General features: G+C 37.2%; 1 protein-coding gene across 6 annotated transcripts in view; it reads left to right on the forward strand.

The window, feature by feature from the left end:
- ELL2 (elongation factor for RNA polymerase II 2) overlaps positions 1–21,262 on the forward strand; it is a 73,092-nt gene that overhangs the window by 21,246 nt on the left and 30,584 nt on the right. The window lies entirely within an intron of this gene.

Here is a 21,262-nt window from a genome sequence, read left to right on the forward strand (position 1 = left end):
AGTTCACTGATAAAAGTAATTTAGATATAAATGACTGATAGGTTTAAATCTTAATGGGTATTTGAATTTTAACAGATAAGCTTTTTAACCAAATGAATGGTTATTGGAGTTGGGAGAGTATGAGTGTAGGGAGAGGAGGGGGTGCTGCAGAATGAGAGCTATGGAATACTTGGCCCTACCTTGCTTATTCTGGATTCTGTCTTCTCCATCCCCTCACCCCCCACTGCAGTCCCCTTTTTATTATTCTAACTGGGAACAAAATATATGGACTCAGCATTGTTTCAGAGCCTGCAGCTGCATTCCATCCACCCCTCCCCCCCTTCTCTTTGCAGCGCTCTCACCAGCCCTTTGGGACTTCGTAAAAACAAAGAGTCATTACTGGGGAGAGAGTGGGTTGGCACAGCCCACAGGGAATACACAGAGCCACAAATGTGAGGGTCTTCTGTACAGTGTTCCTCTGTTTTTCTTGAGAGCCACGATAATTTAACATTGCCGGTGCTGATTGCTTTAAAAACTATCTGAAGAAGTATACTTACAGAGTTTTCCTACATGGAAAATGTTTAGGACTTTAAATTGGAAGGTTTTAATTTAGATTTCCCACAAAAGAGTTATTCTCAATGAGAAATTTTAGTTGTCTTTTAATATAGTGTTTCAGACACTTTGAAACTTTCTCTAGAAAGAATGTGGCAAGTCTAACAAATTTACAGGCTTTACATCAAATGTGATTGAAAATATACATTAACTATCATGATAGTGTCCTATATAGACATATTTGAAATACAACTGAAATATTGTTAAAATATCATTTAAAAAGTGAACATTTAGCGTTAAGATTATTTCCTCTTTCCCTGATGCTAAGCACTGCATGTTTATGCTGTTCCTTGTTACTAATTATAGGATTTTTTTCCCCCTCTGTAATGTCTTTAGAAGGTCAGAATTTGGGTCTTGGCAGGTTAACTTTTAAGCATATTTACTATTGTGCCTTAACACGTTCTCTTTTTTTTTTAATAAATTCATTTATTTTATTTATTTATTATTTTTGGCTGCGTTGGGTCTTCGTTGCTGTGCGCGGGCTTTCTCTAGTTGCGGTGAGCGGTGCCTACTCTTTGTTGCGGTGCGCGGGCTTCTCATTGCAGTGACTTCTCTTGTTGTGGAGCACGGGCTCCATAGTTGTGGCGCATAGGTTTAGTTGCTCCACGGCATGTGGGATCTTCCTGTAACAGGGCTCGAACCCTTGTCCCCTGCATTGGCAGGCGGATTCTTAACCACTGCACCACCAGGGAAGCCCTGAACATGTTCTCTTAAATTGAAGTTTTCTTCTAAAAAAAAATGCAGACTGGACCATTAAACGAAGTATAGCAATATGCTCTTAAAGAGTGAAAATTCTGAGAATCATTGATTACCTGGATTTTTATCATCACAGTTGGGCAGCAGCTTTTATAGCATAAAAAATGAAAATTTGTCTTTCACACTTCATCTCACCCTTTTCCCTTAGTGGAAAAGGGTAGTCAGGAAACTGAATGGTCATTGAAGGCATTTTATGGATTCTGAAAAGATGAGGAAATATCTATAGGAACAGTTAATTGTGTTTTCAAAACTCATAAATATCAGGAGCTGAATAAATCAGCCAAAATTACCTTGTTGATTTTTAAGAGTATGGCTCAACCAATTATCCTTGCAGTTCTAATACATACCTAGGATACTCATAACTAAAGGTTTACTAGGATTGTACATTTTTATAGACCATTCTAATTGAATAGAAAAGGTAGCTGGTAAGATTCACATGGCTACAGTATTGAGGTGTTCGAGTTATAACATTTACAGGGGTGTAATGTTATAATGCACATGGTTTCCAAAAGCTGCATCTTTATTGTTGAGCAAGCTTTATCCAAATCAGGTTAGTTCTGTCTCAGTATTTTCAAGTAATGGCAGTTGTTACTGATGCAGTTATCTACTAAAATAATTATTCAGTAAACTATAAACAGGTGCCTAATCAGTGGGTGTGCTAATAGCTTTATTGTTCTGTTTGTTTCTTATTTATTGCACAAACATTCTTTTAGCCCTTACTGGTGCCAAGTACTTTGCTAAGTGCTTTGTGTGCAAAGATACAGGGATGGGTAAGACATGGGGTGTGCCCTCAGGGAACTCAGAATCTGACAAACATATATAGACTAATACTCAGGAAAGAATTAATAATGTAGGACTTATCCAGAACCCTCCTTTCAGAACTTCTATAGGTACAGGGGACTCTCAGGAACAAGGCTTATGTATTTCTGATTGGTATGAATCAGGGTTTTAAACAAAGGTTTTGGTAGATGCAAAATATTATATCGTGGAAATAGGTATGTAAAATTCCAGAAGGTCTATTAAAATCTATGTACACACTCATACACAAAAAGGTAGATCTGTGGTATGTTTATAATTCAGATAAAATCTGAAATGGCAACGTTTTCAACAGCAAATAATGGCCACATCTGTTGGCCTGTGGCAGCCTTGCAGAGTGGACTTGCCTGTGGCATCAGGGACTCATGTGCAGGGAATGATTGTCCCAGGGCAGTGAGAAATAATGTTAACTTTGTCACAGTAAATAGGATTCCAGACCTCAGTATTAACTCAGTATTTGTTATGAGAATGTTGTTCCAAAATTCTCTCTAATTTAATTGCTTACTTCAGACTCAGCAATCCCAGAGGCTTTAAAAAATAGAAGTTCGCTTTGCATATGTAATTTAGAAATTAACCTTAAGATGAGGACAGAAAATATTGTCTATAAGTACCATGTCATGTCTCCTGTGAAATACTGAGTAACACACAATTTTCTAAGAATGAGCAAGGAACAGCCAGTCAAACAGCTTTTAAATGTACGTCTTCCAAAAAGGCACACTGACCTTCTGAAGATGAAATCAGCATTTAACTGCTAACTTTAAAGGCTTGAATAGTGTTAAAATTTTTGCAGTAGAGCCATAAACTCTAAAGAACAGAGTTGGATTTTCTTTTTTTTTTTTTTTCTTAACTTCCAAACTTAGCAAAGCATTCAGAAGTATTTTGTTAATTATTTATTTTCCTTTTGGGGGGCTGGAGAGAAGATTGGGTTTGAAAAACTAAATTATACAGTATTTGAAATTAGTAGCCAATTTCAACCCACCTGAAAATACTTCCCACAGACTACCCTTCTCTAATCTACTTGATACTCGGGAGGCAAAGATAACTATCTACTTGAAACAGCAGCAGAGATAAAAATAAATCCCCAGCACTGTCATTCCTTCTTAGATGATATGCCTGCGCTCTGCTTTCCCCTGCTGTTTTTGGTTTGGCTAGTCCACTGGTTTTGCCAACGGTTGTGTTTAGTCAGTCTGCTCAAAGGTTGCTGACTAACAGCTACCTTTATACACTCAGCTCTGAATGTAATTAATACTACAAAGGTGTTAAAATTAAATCCTTTTATGGCAGTTCTGTTTTAATTTTTTTAATATTACAGTGGTTAACATGTGTAGATAACATATTTGCATTGAATTATAACCCATTAACCACATGTTAATTTACTAAGGTATTAATACAATAGTAAATTACCCAATTTGAAAGAAATATTTAACTTTGATATATATCACAGATTATATAATTTTTTATGTATATAGTATAATATACTGTGTGTGTGTGTGTGTGTGTGTGTGTGTGTGTGTATGTGTATATATATATGTATATATATGTAAAATGTCATATTTGGCCAGTGGTATGGGCTGACATTCTGGAAACTCCTATTATCTCAAACAATAACTGAATAATAGTTTGAAGCTATTGACCAACTTCTCTATTTTATGTTGCCACCCACCTCTGCTCTCCTTTTCTTTCTGGATAAGAATTACCTGTGGGGTTTCTAAATAAAAAAGAGTAGAGAGCTAAGTTCACAAATCATGACCAGGTACCACTACAGACACCAGTGACATAAAGGAGACGTGCAGAATGGTGAGGGTGGGAGGGTGACTTTGACTGTATGGTTGTGTTGCCTGAGGAGGAAGCTATCTCAGCATACGCCACACAGGCTCCATCCAGTGTGGGCCACAGCAGGACAAGCCTCCCAAAACACACTCATAAAGGAGTTGAAGACTAAATCATCCTGCTCTGTCCTTCACCAAACTGCAGTCACTTTGGAAAGCAGCCATTGGAACTATGATTTAAATCTGAATTTGCTACAAATACCATTAACTGCATTCTTAGCAGTCAGTTAAGCTTACTATCTTCATTCAACAAGCATTTGTGAATATTTGCACTGTACCAAGCACCACGGTAGACAGTGTTTGGACAAAGGTAAATAAGACCTTGAAATGCCAGCTCTTGTTCTTGACACCATCTGTTTGTCAATAAAATCTGCCACTGATGGCTTTGCCTTTTTGTTTCCCACCGAAAACTGAAACTTGTGAAATTCAGTTGTCTATGTTACAGACATTGTCACTTAACAGCACTCACTTATTTAAACTTGGAAAATAATAATCTTTAACCATTTTATAACACCTATGGTTCTTATAGCTAACCCACCCCTAAATTTGAGCCACAAGCAGTATGTAAATATCTTTTGACCTCTTACTCTGTGCAAGGCCTTATCCTTATAAGAGCTTTATTAAAGAGCTTATAAGAGCTCTATTAAAAAGAAAAGTCAAAATTTAAAGCAGGAAAAACAATTTAGCAGAATATGTCCAAGCCCCAGATCTTATTTCAAACAATATTTAACACAACAACAACAAAATTACTATATGTTGTTGATTCCAAGGCTTGTTTTCTTTTTAACATTTAACGTCTTTGGAATTAGAATGTATCTCAGTATCAACAGCATCTTAGTACTGTGTCATAGTTTGTCAGCATTTTATATTATGCAATGGTACATAGCCATACAGTTGCTGGCACCTAAACTACAGCAATGCAGTGGAAGTATTTAGAGAGTTCCTGTATTCTGCAATAAGATTTTATCTAACTAGAATCTTCTCAAAATTTTTCTTTCCTGACCCCACCCTTGACTAGTTTGCTTGTTAGCTCCATGTGTTAGATAATCTGGAGAATTTATAGGGAAGGTAAATTTTTATAACTATTCTTGTGATTTAAACTGGAAGGAACAAGAGTATGAAATTAAAATGTTCTCAAATTTGTTTTTAGGCTAAAAACCTTTACTTATAAAAGTAATTTGTTTGGAAAAGAAGTTTAGAAGAAAAGAATTTTACTGACTTAAAGACTTAAAAAGCTCATAGACATGCTTTGAGGCTAATGAATTTGCCCTTATCAGGCTAGGAATTTTCAAATCTCACTAACTAGTCTTTGTACTGTATTTACCATAAATGCACAGTCATCTATTCTATTATTTTGCTTACAGATTCCAACTTTTTTCAATAATTTTAGCTAAAATTTATTGAATATTTATTACATGCTTAGAATCCTATACTAAGCACTTTATATATATTATTCTCATTTAACCCTCACAGGGATGTCATGAAGCAGATATTCCCATTCTGCTAGTGTGCTAACTATGGCTCTGAAGTTAAACCACTTGTAAAAGCTCACACAATTAGTGACTAAAGGAGCCGGCACACAAACCTAGGCATCTAGTTCCAGAGCCTGTTTTCATCACTACACTGATTTACCTGCCTGTAATAAATGTTCAATGAGCATTTTATTCTGACATTCATATGAACATTTGTTGAGTATCTCCCCAGCTAGCAAGAGGAAGCAGGACAGTCAAGGAGGTCTCAGAGAGGTAGTAAGCACATGTGGCAAAAGTTGCCACCTTCTTAAGGAGCTTGAATTTCACCTTGGAGATCAGTGCTTCTTATCTATAAAGTCTCCCTGGGGGTCTATGATGAGGTCTGGAAGTCTGGCGTTTAAGATTTTTCCCCCTAGATTTCATTCTAATAGCTAGGTTCACTATAATTAAGAATATGATGAGAATATGCACATATGTAGGTATATACACATTCTCTTCTCAGGAGAAGGTTCATAATTTTCATCATTTTCTGAAGGGGACCACTGACTACAGTAGATGCTTTCAAACACATTTAGTAACAAGTCACAGTAAGAAAAAACATTTTACATTGTGACCCTTTACAGATATCAGTGTACACATTCACACAGCTAAAATAAAAGTTTCACAGCACATTATTTATCCTTTACCAGTATACTCTGACATTTTCTATTTCAATTTAAAAGAATCCTGATCACAATCCACTAAAATAGTGTCGTAACCTTCCAATGGGTCACAGTCTGTGGTTTAAAAAACACTACAGAAGATGATCATCTTCTTTTTTTTTAATTTTAGAAATTTTAGCCAGGGAGTCATGTGATCAGATTTGCATTTTAACGTGTTTATCCAGTAGCTACCTTAACTTTGTTATTCCTTCTGCATGGGGAGAAAGGAAAGAGAGGAGTTGAGGATGGCGCCATATTTATGATGAGCGTTTGGTTGGATGGTGAGGCCATTATTCAAGATCTAAAATAGATGAAAGAACAGACTGAGGCAGAACTCATGGGGTGTTTAATTTGGGACATGATGTCCATGAGGTGTTCAAATAATAACTCCATACCTTGTTCTATCAAGATGGAGCTGTCCAGGAGACATTGGTATTGGGGGATTTGGAACAAAAGGATTTTCAAGAAACTGCTCCAAAGGACATTTTATAGTATCTAATTATACTTGGCAGTCCAGTAGTGAGAAGACAAAAAGTGTATTTATAGTGGAATTCTGTTATAAAGCTCTATTTAAAGACTTATTTTTTTTTCGATTGTTAAGAATACTGGTTTAGTTGTGAATACTTATGAGTGTTGATACTTTTAATTCTTAACACTTAGGGGATTTGAAGCCCTTTTTGCCAAATTTTGTTCACACTAGTTAAGAACAATGGCAGGCTAATAGAGATAAACAGTGGCATACTGATTTCGTGGAAGAGTACACAACAGTGAAAAGCAGTGACTTAGAGCTCTGTGCAATATGGCAGTGAAAACTCTAAGTGGGTAGAAGACTACATATGTATGGTATGACACCATTTTTATAAAGTTTAATAACAGGCAAAGTCAAACAATATATTGTGTGGGTACACACGTGATAAAATTATTAAAAACAATAAAGGAATGATAATCACAAAAATTAGAATAGTTGTTATTTCTGGTAGAGAAAGGCAGGCAGAAGGGATAGGAGAGGAGCAATGGGTAGATATATGATTGCTAATGTTTTCTTAAGTTGGACAGTGAATTCACAGGTGTTCACTGTGTCGTCAAGCTTCATAACAAGCTGTATTGATTTTGTAGAAACAAATGTTACATAAAGTTCTCATTATCATTAACTTTAAATATAATAATATAAACATATATACTTGTATATTTATAATCTGTCATCTTCATGGATTAAATGAGAAAAACCAGAACATATTTCAATAGATGTCAAAGTGGCATTTGATAAAAATTCAATATTAAATCTGGATTAAAACTTAAGTAGGGAATAGAAAGAAGAATTCTTTCTTAACATGATGAAAATTATCTTTATCAATCTAATAGCCAGTTAGCATACTTAGTGATTAGACAACAGAAATATCCTTTTTTTTTTAAATTTTTATTTATTTATTTGTTTTTATTTTTGGCTGTGTTGGGTCTTCGTTGCTGCGCATGGGCTTTCTCTAGTTGAGGCAAGCGGGGGCTACTCTTTTTTGCGGTGCGCAGACTTCTCATTGTCGTGGCTTCTCTTGTTGCAGAGCGCGTGCTCTAGAGCACAGGCTCAGTACTTGTGGCACACGGGCTTAGCTGCTCCGCGGCATGTGGGATCTTCCTGGGCCAGGGATCGAACCTGTGTCCCCTGCACTGGCAGGCGGATTCTTAACCACTGTGCCACCAGGGAAGCCCAGAAATATCCTTTTTAATGTTAGCAATAAAATACACATGGCCACTCTCACCTCTGTAGTTTAATATTGTTTGGAGAATGCTCATTAATGTAATGAAAAAGAAAATTAACTAAAAGCTATGGATAATAGATAAGTGGGGGCAAATTTGCCAGTATCTGCAGATAAACCAAGTGAAAAACTATAAAAACTTACAGGATTTCCTTCAGTAAGGTGGTCAGTTCAGAAATAACTGTTTAAAAACCACTGGCTTAATAGTGGTAGGGTGGAGTGGAGAGGAGTTTCTTTTAAAATGGGAGAAATAGCAGACCATTTATAAACTGATGGGAGTCATCCAGTAGAAAGCAAAAGTTGATATGAGAAAGAGCAAGACTTGCTGGAGCAATGTCCTCGAGTAGGTTGGAGAGATGGGGTCTAGATGCTCAGAGGAGAGATTGGCTTTAGATAGGAGCAAAGAAAGTTCTTGTATGGTAGCTAGTGGGAAGGTATGTATATGGGTGCAGATTTTGAAATTCTTATTGTTTGTTAAACCATTTCTTTAGCCGTATCTCAAACCTAAAGTGAAAACACCTAGGCCAAAGTCTTATCTTAGAGCTTAGCAAAGTGGCACACAGAAAGTGCCCAATAAGTGATAAATATAATTTTAAAAAATCACTGGCCTCCCTAAGCACTAGCAATTAGGAGTTCCAGTGTAAAAATGATCTCATCTATGGTAGCAACAAAAAATTATAAAATACCAAATATTAAGTGTAGTCAAGTTACTCTGTCTAAAGAGCTGTAATACTTTCCTGATGGGTATAAGAGAATATATAAGTGGTAAATGGCAAGACTGTCCATGGATTTAGGTTGGAAACTTTTGAAGTTGTCATTTCTTCTTCCTAATTAATAATAAGATATCATATATACCATTATACTAATTTAAAAAATAAATACACAAACACAAATAGAAATCTGCAAAAGAAAATGAAATGCTATACACCAGAATGTCATTGCTTTACTAATTACCCTACTAATGAGATAGATTTGTTTATCTATATTTTCTAATTGTTCTATAAACATAAAAGAAATGTTTTGAGATGCCAAGTTTAAATATGTCAGGAATCTAGGAGAAAGGCTGAATATTCAAGGTTTAAAAACAGGTTGACAAGAAAAAGAGAAAGCAGGTCTCGAAGTTATCTATACCTAGACACCAGCTAAATATCTTTCTAGTCAGCTACTTAATGAGTTGCTTTGTCATCTATCAGTGGGGAAAGAAAGTTTTCTCCCATCTGTGATCTTTCTCCCCAGCGGGAGGAAGGTAAAGGCAGAGTTGCTGGTGTTATCAAGAACATGGGAGAAGAGGCCACTTTCCTTTCTGAGTTAACAGTTGATATTTTGGAACAGTGGTCTTGTGAAGTGTCCTGGGAATGGGTCCAGTCTAGAAAGAATAGATTATGGGAATGAATAGTAGTAGTCAGTTGTATTTAAAAAGATAAGATTCCTAGGGAGCTTCAGGCAATAAAACTCAGAATGCAGTAGAGAACTGATTAAAGATAGCTAAATTGGGCTCACAGTGTTAGAGGGTTGGTACTTAATTAAGCAGCCATAGGAAAAGGGCAGTCTTTTATAGAACTTAAAAAGTTGAGAGTGTCTAATAATCACTCAATAAGTTATATTGGGGATATCTTATTTTAGAGTGAGAATGTAAGGCATAGCCGTATTTATGAATATAGTAATACTCTACTAATCAATACTAAGAAATTCTTTCTTAATACTAATCTGAATGCATTTTAGTTTTCTCTTAATCTCATTGTATTAGTAATTCATTAAAGTCAGTTTTCACAGATTAGGAAGGAGGGACAGGAGCTTGAGGTGTCCACTGGACAGTAAGATGATGCTGACATATTTCCACAGCTGTTTAAACGTTTTGTATTTGGCTGTAAAGAAAAACTTTCTACTAGGGATGCTTGGTGTTTCGTTTTACTTTCTCAGGAAGATAGTGTTCTGTTCCTTCCTTAGAGAACTTGAAAAATAAGATAATTGTGAATCCAGGATTAATTTTGGATAAAGTCTTAAACTTCACAATTTCAGAATCTGTAAAAAATATATATATTTATGTATATAGCTTTTTTCAAAAATATTTAAGGCGACTGAGTCATGAGGAGCCAAATGTCTCATGAAACCTAGTGATATGGTTATCTTTTTTAAGGGGCAATGCAATGAATTATTGCCAAGAGGATAAAATGTTTTGCGATCTTGTATAATTTCATTGTTCTAGAGGGACCCATGTTGTCTGCCTCCTAGCAGAATCAAATAACTATGTAGAAGATAATCAATCAACAGTTTTATGATATAAATTATTAAAACACAGTAATTACCTTAGTTGTTCATATGTAAAATATCTTCACCCTTTCTTTACCAACATGTCTGTTTCTCTATTTGAAGGGGATGGGTTTTCTGGCTTTGCCAGTGGCCCAGGCATACCATCCTTAAAAATGAATCATTTTTGTCCGGTATTTCTTACAATAATAAATCAATTGATCTAACAGACTTCACAGGCCCTCTTATTTACATCAGAACTGCTAAGTGTCTTAGAAATGAGGATTGCAGTTTCTAATTTAGTTCTTGATCTACCGTGCATATCAATGTAAAATCAGAAATAAACTTCTTGAAGGCTTGAAGGAAATCAACAAGTGAATTTGATGTATGAAAACTGAAAAGAAATAAATTTTCTATTGAAATAGACCCTACCTTAGGAACATATTTTCAGGGTAGATGTTTGGAAAGAGATCTATAAAAATTAGAATACTATAGGTTTTATTCATTTTTCAAAACTATCTGTAGCTTTGACACACAAAAAAACCCCACAAACTTTAAAATATTGTTTGCATTTATGAAGAGTGAGTACTTTAAAGTCACAAAGTTGTGGCTCCATAAGGACTCTTAATTCTATTTTGTTTCTTTGTTGTGCTGTAGCTACTGAAGGCAGCATTTTTTTTAACGGATAGGGCACTTGGGAAGCAAGGAGTGTTTGCTACCCTTCTAGAGTAGCAGCAGGCATCTGTAATTTTTCAGCCTTCCATGGACACCTGTTGTGGCTGATTCATTCTTTTTTTTTTTTTTTTTTAATTATTATTTATTTATTTATTTATTTTTGGCTGTGTTGGGTCTTCGTTTCTGTGCGAGGGCTCTCTCTAATTGTGGCACGCGGGGGCCACTCTTCATCACGGTGCGCGGGCCTCTCACTATCGCGGCCTCTCTTGTTGCGGAGCACAGGCTCCAGACGCGCAGGCTCAGTAGTTGTGGCTCACGGGCCCAGTTGCTCCGCGGCATGTGGGATCTTCCCAGACCAGGGCTCGAACCCATGTCCCCTGCATTGGCAGGCAGACTCTCAACCACTGCGCCACCAGGGAAGCCCACTGATTCATTCTTGTACCTTATCTTTGTGTATGTTGAGTTTGGAACAATTAGAAATATTGCTAGTCTTTTGGATTGTTTGTTTTCCCAGATAGCTTCTTTGACTTTTATTTAAGCTAATACGTAAGTTTTGACCTTGAAGGTTTCTAGCCCCTTACTTTTGTAAATACCAAGAATTCAGAATAAGTATATTATCAACTTTTGATTATCCACAGGGTGCTTATCAGTCCATTACCATTTTTAAATTACTTTAAAAATCAAATACATCATTATTTGCTGAAGAATAGATCATTATTTGCATCATTATTTGCAAGCACTTTAGATGAGTTATCTCTTTAAACTCCAACAATCATATAGGGTGAATAATATCATTATCCACATTTTACTGATGAGGAAACTGAGAATTAATGAGATTAAGTTGTTTGCCCAAGGTAACAGATGGTAGATTCCAGAGCCAGCATTGGAAACTGGGCAGGGTTGCTCCAGAATCTGTAATCTAGAATACTAGATGTGGTCTGATTGCCCTGTTCCCTTGTCATCTGTGTGTAAGAGAGAAGTTCTCACTTTTTTCTTCTCAAACCATTGAGGTATACCCAACTTAGAACTGGAAATACAAAGGGATCCAATAGTAAAGAAAGCATTTTAAAAAGGAAGGGGAGGGCTTCCCTTGTGGCGCTGTGGTTGAGAATCCGCCTGCCAATGCAGGGGACACGGGTTCAATCCCTGGTCCCGGAAGATCCCACATGCCGCAGAACAGCTAAGCCCGTGCTCCACAACTACCAAGCCTGCTCTCTAGAGCCCATGAGCCACAACTACTGAAGCCTGCGTGCCTGCAGCCTGTGCCGTACAACAAGAGAAGCCACCGCGATGAGAAGCCCGCGCACCACAACGAAGATCTAACGCAGCCAAAAATAAATAAAACAAATAATTTTTTTTTGTTTAAAAAATAAAATAAAAAGGAAAGGGAATAAGGCAGAAGGACACCATTTCCTATCTTTGGTATCCTTCAAATATGTGTTCATATTTATACACATTCTTTTGTAATTGTCATTTAAGATGTGACTAAAATGTAATTAATAAAATGATATCCCCTGACTATCGTACATGTTGTTGCTGTTTCTCTTTCCTTAACATGCAGCCATGGTTTTGTGTCTTTGGTCCCCAGAGCCTGGGTTCTGTGATGTTACCACAGTGGCTGCCTCAGCAGTCCCAGTCCCAGTCCGCTCAACCAGAGCGGCTCTGACTCTATTTGTAATACATGGTGGGTTTCCCCATAAGATTTACTTTGAAAAAAGCATTCTGTAGCTTAAAAAAAGTTTTTTAATATGTTGATGTTGAAAACAGAAAATTAAGAATTGAATTTATTTCCAAATCTATATGGAAATATTCTTCAGACTTAAATACAATTTATGTTATTGAACTTACAAGTTTTCATGGCAACATTGATTGAGTTGGAATGAAACCATGTGTTTTGCAAAATCTAAGGCCTGGGCCACTTTTACCAATTTATGTTAATCTTGAGCGTTCACATCTGTCAAGTACCAGCCTTCCTCCCTAGGTTTAAACAATCATTGCTGACTGTCATACCTGACTTCTAGTCCACCCACGTTTCCCCAGCAGTTCCTCCTGGCATATTACAGAAAGCTCTTCTCAAGACTCCAGTAGAACAAGGAGAGAAGATTAGCAATGAATTTGGAAATTGACATTCATACTTAAGATTTTTTTTTTCCTTGTAGAATTCAGGTTTGGGCTTTGTTTCTGAGAAACAAACCATTTTTTTAAACAAAATTCTGCTTCCTACTTGACCAGGAGAATTGCTAAGTTTAGAATTATTTAGTGTGGTTTCCCTAAGTCCTTTAAAATGCAAAGTGGTTTTAAAGACGCTGGATCATATTTTCAATGGAATTTGGTAAGGCCAGAGTATTCTGTGAGTATTTTTATAAAGATGAAGATACTTTTAAAAAAAGAAAAATGTATAATATATAATAAATTTAAGTTCCACAAACCAGGCAACCACTTGACCTAGGTTTGTGGGCTAAACATAGCACAAGGAGGTAAAAAACTTTTTCATCCTGATGTTTGTACCACACAGTGCATGCTGCTTGGGATTTCTTTTTTTTTTTCCTCCTTTCATTTCGCTGTTTATTTTGCCTGCTCTGCAGAGCCCTGGTTTTCCTCTGATCTATTTCAGTTATATCTCTAATTTTTTAGTAGTCCTGGCATAAGTCTTCTTCAGAGTGAATTTAATCTAGTCCCAAGTTTCTTCAGATGAATCCAACAAATATTTATTAGGTATCTGTCATGTTCCAGATATGTATGAAAGTAAGACCATGGTCCTTGCCTCCAAAGAACCAAAGAACTCATAGTCTAGTGGGGAGGAAGACACAAACAAGTACTTAGCATGCAGTAGAAGTGAGCCCAAGGGGCTGTGGGGACAGAAAAGGGAACCCATCTCACTGGGGAAGGGAAAGGCTCCTGAACTGAGTGTTAAACAAAGGATAAGCTAATGCAAGCCAAGACAAGAAGTGGAGACATCAAATACAAGGTGGAGAGTGAGGCCCAAGTCTATTGGGAAGGAACCACATGTGTCCTATGAAATCTGAACAAACTTCTCAGATTCTCTTGGTGGCTCTCTCACTTTTCTTCTAAAAGCTACTTTGGCACTTAGCTCAATTTTGCAGTCATTTTTAAATACAAATTTTCTGTTCTCTCACACTCCATAGTCTGTATACCTTTTCCCTGTTCTCTAGTATCTGCTATTTGCATCTTTCCCCTGCCACTAACTGTCATCCCCCCCTTTTTCCTGGAAATACTGAGCTACCAGCCAACTACACCCAGCCACCTGGGCCCTTCTAAGTAATTTTTGGCCGTGAAGTTACAAAATGAGTCATAACAAAACTCATTTTGAAGCCCCTTTTTAGCTAGTGAAACCAGCATTGGTCAATTGTATTTTAGTGCACTTAGCTAATATGGATTCAGTTACATTAAGGTACTCATCATCATATCCAAGAATAAATATACACACACATACATACACACATGAGTATATATACACATACATGTATATATAGGGGCACACACACACTCAAACAACTCCATTCTTCCAGGGGAAAATGCCTTGGTATCATCCTTGATTTCTCTCTTTCTTTCATTCCTCACAGTCAGTATGTCTAGGAATCCTGCTGCCTCTGCGTGCAAAATATATCCTGATTCCTCCACTTCTCCCCATCTCCTGTTGGAAGCCCTCATCATCTCGCTCCTGAATTTCTGTACATATGTGCCACAATGGCAGGGATCTTTGTGGTTTTATTCATTAATGTGTCACAGAAACCTAGAATAGTGCCTGACACAGCAGGCAGTCAGTTAATATTTGTGTAATAAATGAATTAAATGAACAAATTAATCAATCAGTGTCACCTTACTGGATATACCAACATTTAGAAGGTTGGTTTCATATTAAAGAGAACCATATTAAGAAAGCCAGAAATTACTCAAGGCAGTTTTTTTCAGTTTCAGTTATATAGCAACTTGGGTATATTTGACTTTTAAAAATTAGCACTTTACTCCTGTAGGTGGTATTGCTTACTTGTAACCAATTAAAATTAGTTTTGAAATGTTGCCATCAATGATGTTATCCCCAAAACAGCCATAAATATAAAAGAATACATTAGGGATGAGAATGCAGTTCAAAGGAATGAGTTTTCTGATAAGACTATATCCTATGGAAGTAACAGAACCAAGAAGTCTCGTTGCTGGCCTTCTGTACCCTTTCATCGAGAATTTGTTAAGAAGTTCTATTACTGGATTTAAGGAGCTACATGAAGCTTAATAGAAAAAGCTATACTACTTTACTTTTTTCCTTAATACTATACATCTTGCCAAAGAGGAAGAATGCAAGGAAATAAATGGACTTACTTTGTCCTGAATTATTCATATTAATTGGTACATGGCCTGCGTTTTTTGGATAACTGCCAATATTTCCCTTTGTGCAGATAAATTTAGCATTTTGCACTACTCTCAGTAAAGCCTCTATCATGTGGAAATTTCAGATGTTTATGATATGTGTGGGATCTTCTCCACTCCCTGTCATTCCTTGTCAATAGGAATATTTATCTCTTACTGATTTCTCTAATACTTAAACTTGATCAATTGCCAGTGAAAGATACCCTCCCCTCCCCTCCCTAGTCCCCCACCTCCACTGCAGCATTGGTTTCTACATCTGGACTGATCCGAGAGGGTTTTTTTTCCTTCCCTAAACCCATAATGTTAGGCCTAAAGTCATAACCGCAGCTCTAGTTTGAAAAATAGGACTTGCGGCTTTCAGGTTGAGATTTCTATTTTCTGTTCTGATTCTAGGTTTATTCTGTCCCTAAACTCTGGAACCTGAACAGTACATGCAAATATCAATACATTTCTCTAGCTAAACCAAATTTTCTAGATTATTAAGAAATTACAGAATTATTTTTTTTTCAGAAATTACAGAATTATTAAAAGTCAGGAGAGGATTTGAGAACAATGGAGAATTCTAATGTTTAAGTGTTTGTAGCACTTTTTGTATCCAAACTAAGATATATAGTTTATCTATAGTAAAATAATAGATATTTTAGTCAAATAATATTAAGAGACAGGCTGGCGTCCTAAGATACTATAGGAATGGAAGAAGTGGGTTCTGAGGTCATAAAAATTGGGAAACCGCTATTCAGTATGAAAGAACCTACAGCAAAGTAAATGATTTTGTTTAAGCTGGCATTTCCCAAACTTATTTGAGGATAGAACCCCTTTTTAATATAAGGAAACTTTTCAACATGCTTTATAATATTGGTGGAAAGAAAGCAGACACTTCAGTTCTAGTCCTGGCTGAGGCTTTAATCACCATTTTTATTCATTCTGCAAGTACATATGGAGTGACTACTTTATGCCACACACTATTCAAGATGCTGGCAATACAGGGAACAAACCAGACAAAAGCCTCTGTCCTCCTAAGGATTATATTCTAGCCAGAGGAGAAAGACAACAAACAAAATCTGTAAGTAGTGCAGGTACTAAGTGTTTTAGACAAACATGGAGCCAGGGTCAGGAAGTCAGGAGTACAGGAGTTACAGTTTTAAATAGAGAGGTAACCTTGAGCAAGTCACTTAACTTCTCTGTTTCAAATCTGTAAAATGAAGACATTCGACTAGATGATCTCAAAGGCCCTGCCAGCAGGTCTGCTTTAAGGACTGAGAATTGTCATGTCAAACTCTGTGGTATTGCTGGGTCATGAACACCTCATTGAGCATTTGCAGTCACCTTAGTAGAAAAGGCTGGATATTAAAACTTATAGAATTGCTGTCAAATAAAAGCTTATGTAAGTTTAAATCATTTGTAATACCCACAACAGAACGAAGTGTTTATATTAAATAAATGAGGGAAAAAAAACCTTGATGGTCCTATTTTTAATCTAGTGTGTACCTCAGTCCAGTGGAGAAACCTCTGCAGTAAAAGTACCAGTGGCTTTTAAGCAGATGTTAGCATGCCTCTATGAGAAATTTGCAGCAATGTGCACACTGCACTTCTATCCTATATCCTTATGTAAATAGGAGGTCTGTGACTTGATATTGAAATGACCTTTCAGGCAGGATCCCAGTGCCACATGCCTGAACTTGTGTCTCAGAATAATTAGAAGCTTTGATTTACACATCTTGGTATACAGTGTTTATGATAATTATAAATGTCTGAAAGTTTCCTGAAACTTTGTCTTTGTAGCTTTTTATCAAAGACAGACTGGAGTTTGGGAGGAGGGTTGTGGATTGTGGTCCTAAGCCTTTGATTTTCAGGCTCTCATATTTGGAATGAAAATTAAAATATATATTTTGAGTTGCCCAGAACATGGTAGTATATTTTTATATTCTTCATTGTGAATAAGAAACTGTTTGGAATCATAGTCTTTGATAGTTTTAAAATAATATTTCATTCTTAAGACATTTAGCTAAAAATTTCCAGTAGACCATGGGTTGCTAAATATAAAGGTATTCCCAGTATTCCCACTGACTTATAGGAAAAGCTCAAAATATTATAATTAAAATTGAGAAGTTCCTATCATACAAAGGGATGCTCCTCCAAGACTGTTTCCAAATCAGACCTCAGAATTTCTTTCCCCATGGTGATTAGCCCTGTCTCCAGAAGCTGATCCTAGGCCCCCCAATAACAGTCATTTCATTTTAACTCCCTCTCTTCATATTCCATATTCAAAGGCCAGTTTATAAGAAAATGTTTCGTAACCATTCTGGAAGAAAAGACTGACTCCTGTTTCGCTATCTAGACAGGCTGTGGAATAGGTTCCTATATATTAGAGAGAGGAGCGATAAGTATCCACAAGTTCCTCTGAAAGTCTAGTCTCTGAAGTGGGGACTCCGATCCCACTTTAGCTGTGACCCTCAACAGTCCCACAGGCTCTGGTCCACTCAGAGGCCCCCATAGTTTAGTTCTGAAGCCCCCACTCCTTCACCCCTCCTGCCTGCCCTAATTGTCATACACAACCTGCTCTTTCCATTAAGGCTCTGCCCAAGGAGCCAAACTGTTAGGCCAGCAGTAAACATAAGTACTCTTTGTACATACATTTCATTCTGAAGAATATATTCAGATATTAATGCAAATAAAAGTTGTATCTAATTTGTACCATCTCCTTCAGGAAATTAGATATACTAAATCTACAGACCGTATAATTTAAGCTTTTGAAATTTTAAAGATATGAATATTGCTAGGCAACATCTTGCTCTCAGATCTTTTACAGGAAAAGCCTGAGGTTAGGTCAGGCTGTACCATCTGCATTGCTGTTGATCTGAAAACCACCGAGGAAAGGAGATGTAGAAACTTAGTTGTGGCAACTCAGAGCTTCATGTTCTCATCATTCCTTAACCTCCTACCCCACCCCAGCTCCTCGGTTGGAGAAACATACCATGATATGCATCAAGATTCACCTTTGGGTTCCATCATGAACATACTTTGCCCTGATGCCTGCCCCTGCCCCTATCTGCTCACTGCTCACTGCTCACCTACACACCACAGAGTGGGACAGTGGGTTGGAGAGACTTCTGAGAAGTCCTGCTGTCATTCTCCATGATACTACCTCTTTTTTTCTTAAATGGGTACTTTTATTTCTTTAAAGATACCATTTCCCCCTCCACTTCTTCATTAATTTTCAGAAGTCAATAAAGTCAGAATTCCCTGACTTCTTTTCTACCTCTAGCTCTAATCCATAGTTTCTTAACTTGGGCCTTACTGACATCTTAGACTGGGTAACCCTTTGTTGTGGGACTGTCCTGTGTACTGTAAAGTGTTGGGCACTGTCTCTGGCCTCCAGTAGATGCCAGTAGCACCCTCCCACACCTCATGTCCCCTGGGGGCAAAACTGCCCCTTGTTGAAAACTGCTGTTCTAATCTATGTGGGATACAAACTTTCAAACACTTCAGTGGGTGCATAGCATGGGTTGTGTATTTTTTTTTATTTTGGTTCTTTTTGATCTGATTCTTTCCTATTCTGTTCATTATGATATTTTTTAAATGACTATAGCTTTTTTTCTATTCAAGATTCTTTTAAAGAATAAGAATATGAAAGTCTTCTATGCCCACCATCAGGCCAGACCCTAATGCTTTGAGTGGTGTGCACAGTAATTCATTCATACAAGGTATTTTTGTTATTAAATCCTCCAAATTTACACAAAGACATTCTGTGTGTGTGTTTAAAAATGAAAAAAATGTATAGGAAGATAATCTTTCACCTTAAGAAGTGTAAATGTTACTTAAGAGGAATCACAATTTAGATGATAAGAAAGGAAAACTCTACATTTAAGTATTATAAAGGTTCGTTAAGAACTTTCCTGAATGAAATGCTCTGTTTAGTAGATGTCTGAGCTTAAGGACTCCAGTAATTAAGTTAAAAGTTTTCAGTGAAAGAATACCGAACATTTGTAGAATCTGAGTACAGACTCTAGTCACTCCTGCAAAATACAAAAAAACTATATGCTTCTACTTTTTTAAAATACAATTTAGAATCTCCCAAAACAGACAGTCTTTCATACTCTGATACGTAAAGTGCTCCTGCATTCCCAGACCTGAGCCGCACAGGAAGGAAGACCTTAGGCCTAAACTGAAGCCAGAGCCTGGCCTGGAGATGAGCCTACAACCACTGTGGAAAATCTCCCCAACCAGGTTCTGCAGATCTACAGGGACAGTTGAGGGGGAAGGTGAATGGGAGTTAAGTGAGTCATGGCTGAGGAAGGGATGTCATTCAAGTGTTCACACCTACATTACCTGTCTACCTCCTGTCCTAGAACTTAAGGAAGCTTTGGGCTACCGGGCACATCCCTTCTCTGACAGCAGAGCCCTGCTATTATTAGGAAAACAAAAGCAGACGTCAGTGAATGCTGTTACACCAGCCTGTGGACAGACTTGCTGTTCCCTTGCATCTCACACAAGCATTCCTTTGGCTCCTGCTCTGCTCCACCTCTATAGGATTAAGAAGTAAAACATTCCATTTCATTTCACCAATGTGTGTTTGCTGACTGGGTGTTCAGTTTGCATGCCCAATAAGACAGCCTGATGAATACTTACAGAGTAAATTAAGGCTTGTTCACAAAGTTCCAGCATTTTAGAACTAGGGGAAATTTGGGGAAATAAAAGAGTAACTTTAGGGCCCCCCAGAGATATAATTTATAGAGTGGATAATTAATGTAGAAGCTTGTTACCCTAGCAATTAGAACTAATTTAAAAAGGGAGTCAAAGATAGTTTAAATTCATGAGTGATGGAGGATCTATGGAGTATTATCTAATATTCAACATCTTTGGTGAAATTTAGGCTCTCAAGCTCTACATGGGTCTTCTGAATGAATCTCCTTTGAAAAGATGTTTACCTTTGACTTCTTTCTTTTTTCTTCTCCTTGTTCGTTCATTCCTTCAACAAACATTTATTGCATGTCTGCTATGTACCAGACACTGCAAATTGTCTCCCTTCTTAGCCTTCTTCACTCTTTTAGGGGGAGGGGTGTGGGATGGAATTGGTGGCTTTAAATTATTTTCTGTAGATAAAAGATTAGGAGTCTTTTTAGAGTGAGCAAGTCAGAGTTGCAGGATGTCCTCAGGGCCAAGTAGAGTTCATACACGCTTATGCTTACTAGCATATTCATGAGTGATATATACATATATATATGCACCAGATATATATATATCTGGCAGCCAGTTAGCTCTGAGTCTTAATCTTCCATTGATGTAAAGGGCAGATTTGGAGAAGAAAGAGAATTAGAAAACACTTTCTCCCTCCTTGCTTGTCTACTAAATTGCCAAGACCATGTATTTGGAGGCTGGAGAGTAGGAAGTCATATTTTACTTTCTTTCCAATGCATCCTATTCATAATTATCTTCTAACACCATGGTGGCCCCTGCAGACCCAAGGGAAGAAAGGTCTTGGGAGCTGGGAAGAGTGGAGCAGTTGAAAGACAGAAGTTTCCAGTTCATTTATTCACAAATGTTTATTAAGCTCCTCCTATGTGCCAGGAAAATGTACCCGGTACAGGGGTTCAGTAATCGAGAGTAACCCTGTCCCTTCACTTATGGGGCTTCCCATCTAGCAGAGAAACCAGACCTTGAGCAAGAGCATAGGAAACATCTGCCTGTTCCACAGTGTTGCCTAGGGCTCAGCCTTGGAGTGCCCTGCAGAATAATCTCTGTAGGCTGCTGACTTTGTTCTGTAAACATGAGGATGAGTACAAGAATCATAGGGCAGGGAGAAACACCCAGCTGCGTTTTGGTGTGAATGTAATTATGGTATTCACCTTATGCTGCTAGTTATTCTTCAAAAATATTGCTTCAAGAAGTAAGAATTAAAATGAAATGTGTATGTAATAAGACAGCAAAAGATTGGGATATGGACTCTATCTCGAGACCATCTAAATATCTAGAAGCTATTTAGCAGCGAGTCATGTAGCCAAAGGCAGAACCTGTGTATCTCAAAAGAGGAAGAGCTT

This window comes from Balaenoptera physalus, assembly GCF_965194825.1.
Source record: "Balaenoptera physalus genome assembly, chromosome: 3".
NCBI lineage: Eukaryota > Metazoa > Chordata > Mammalia > Artiodactyla > Balaenopteridae > Balaenoptera > Balaenoptera physalus.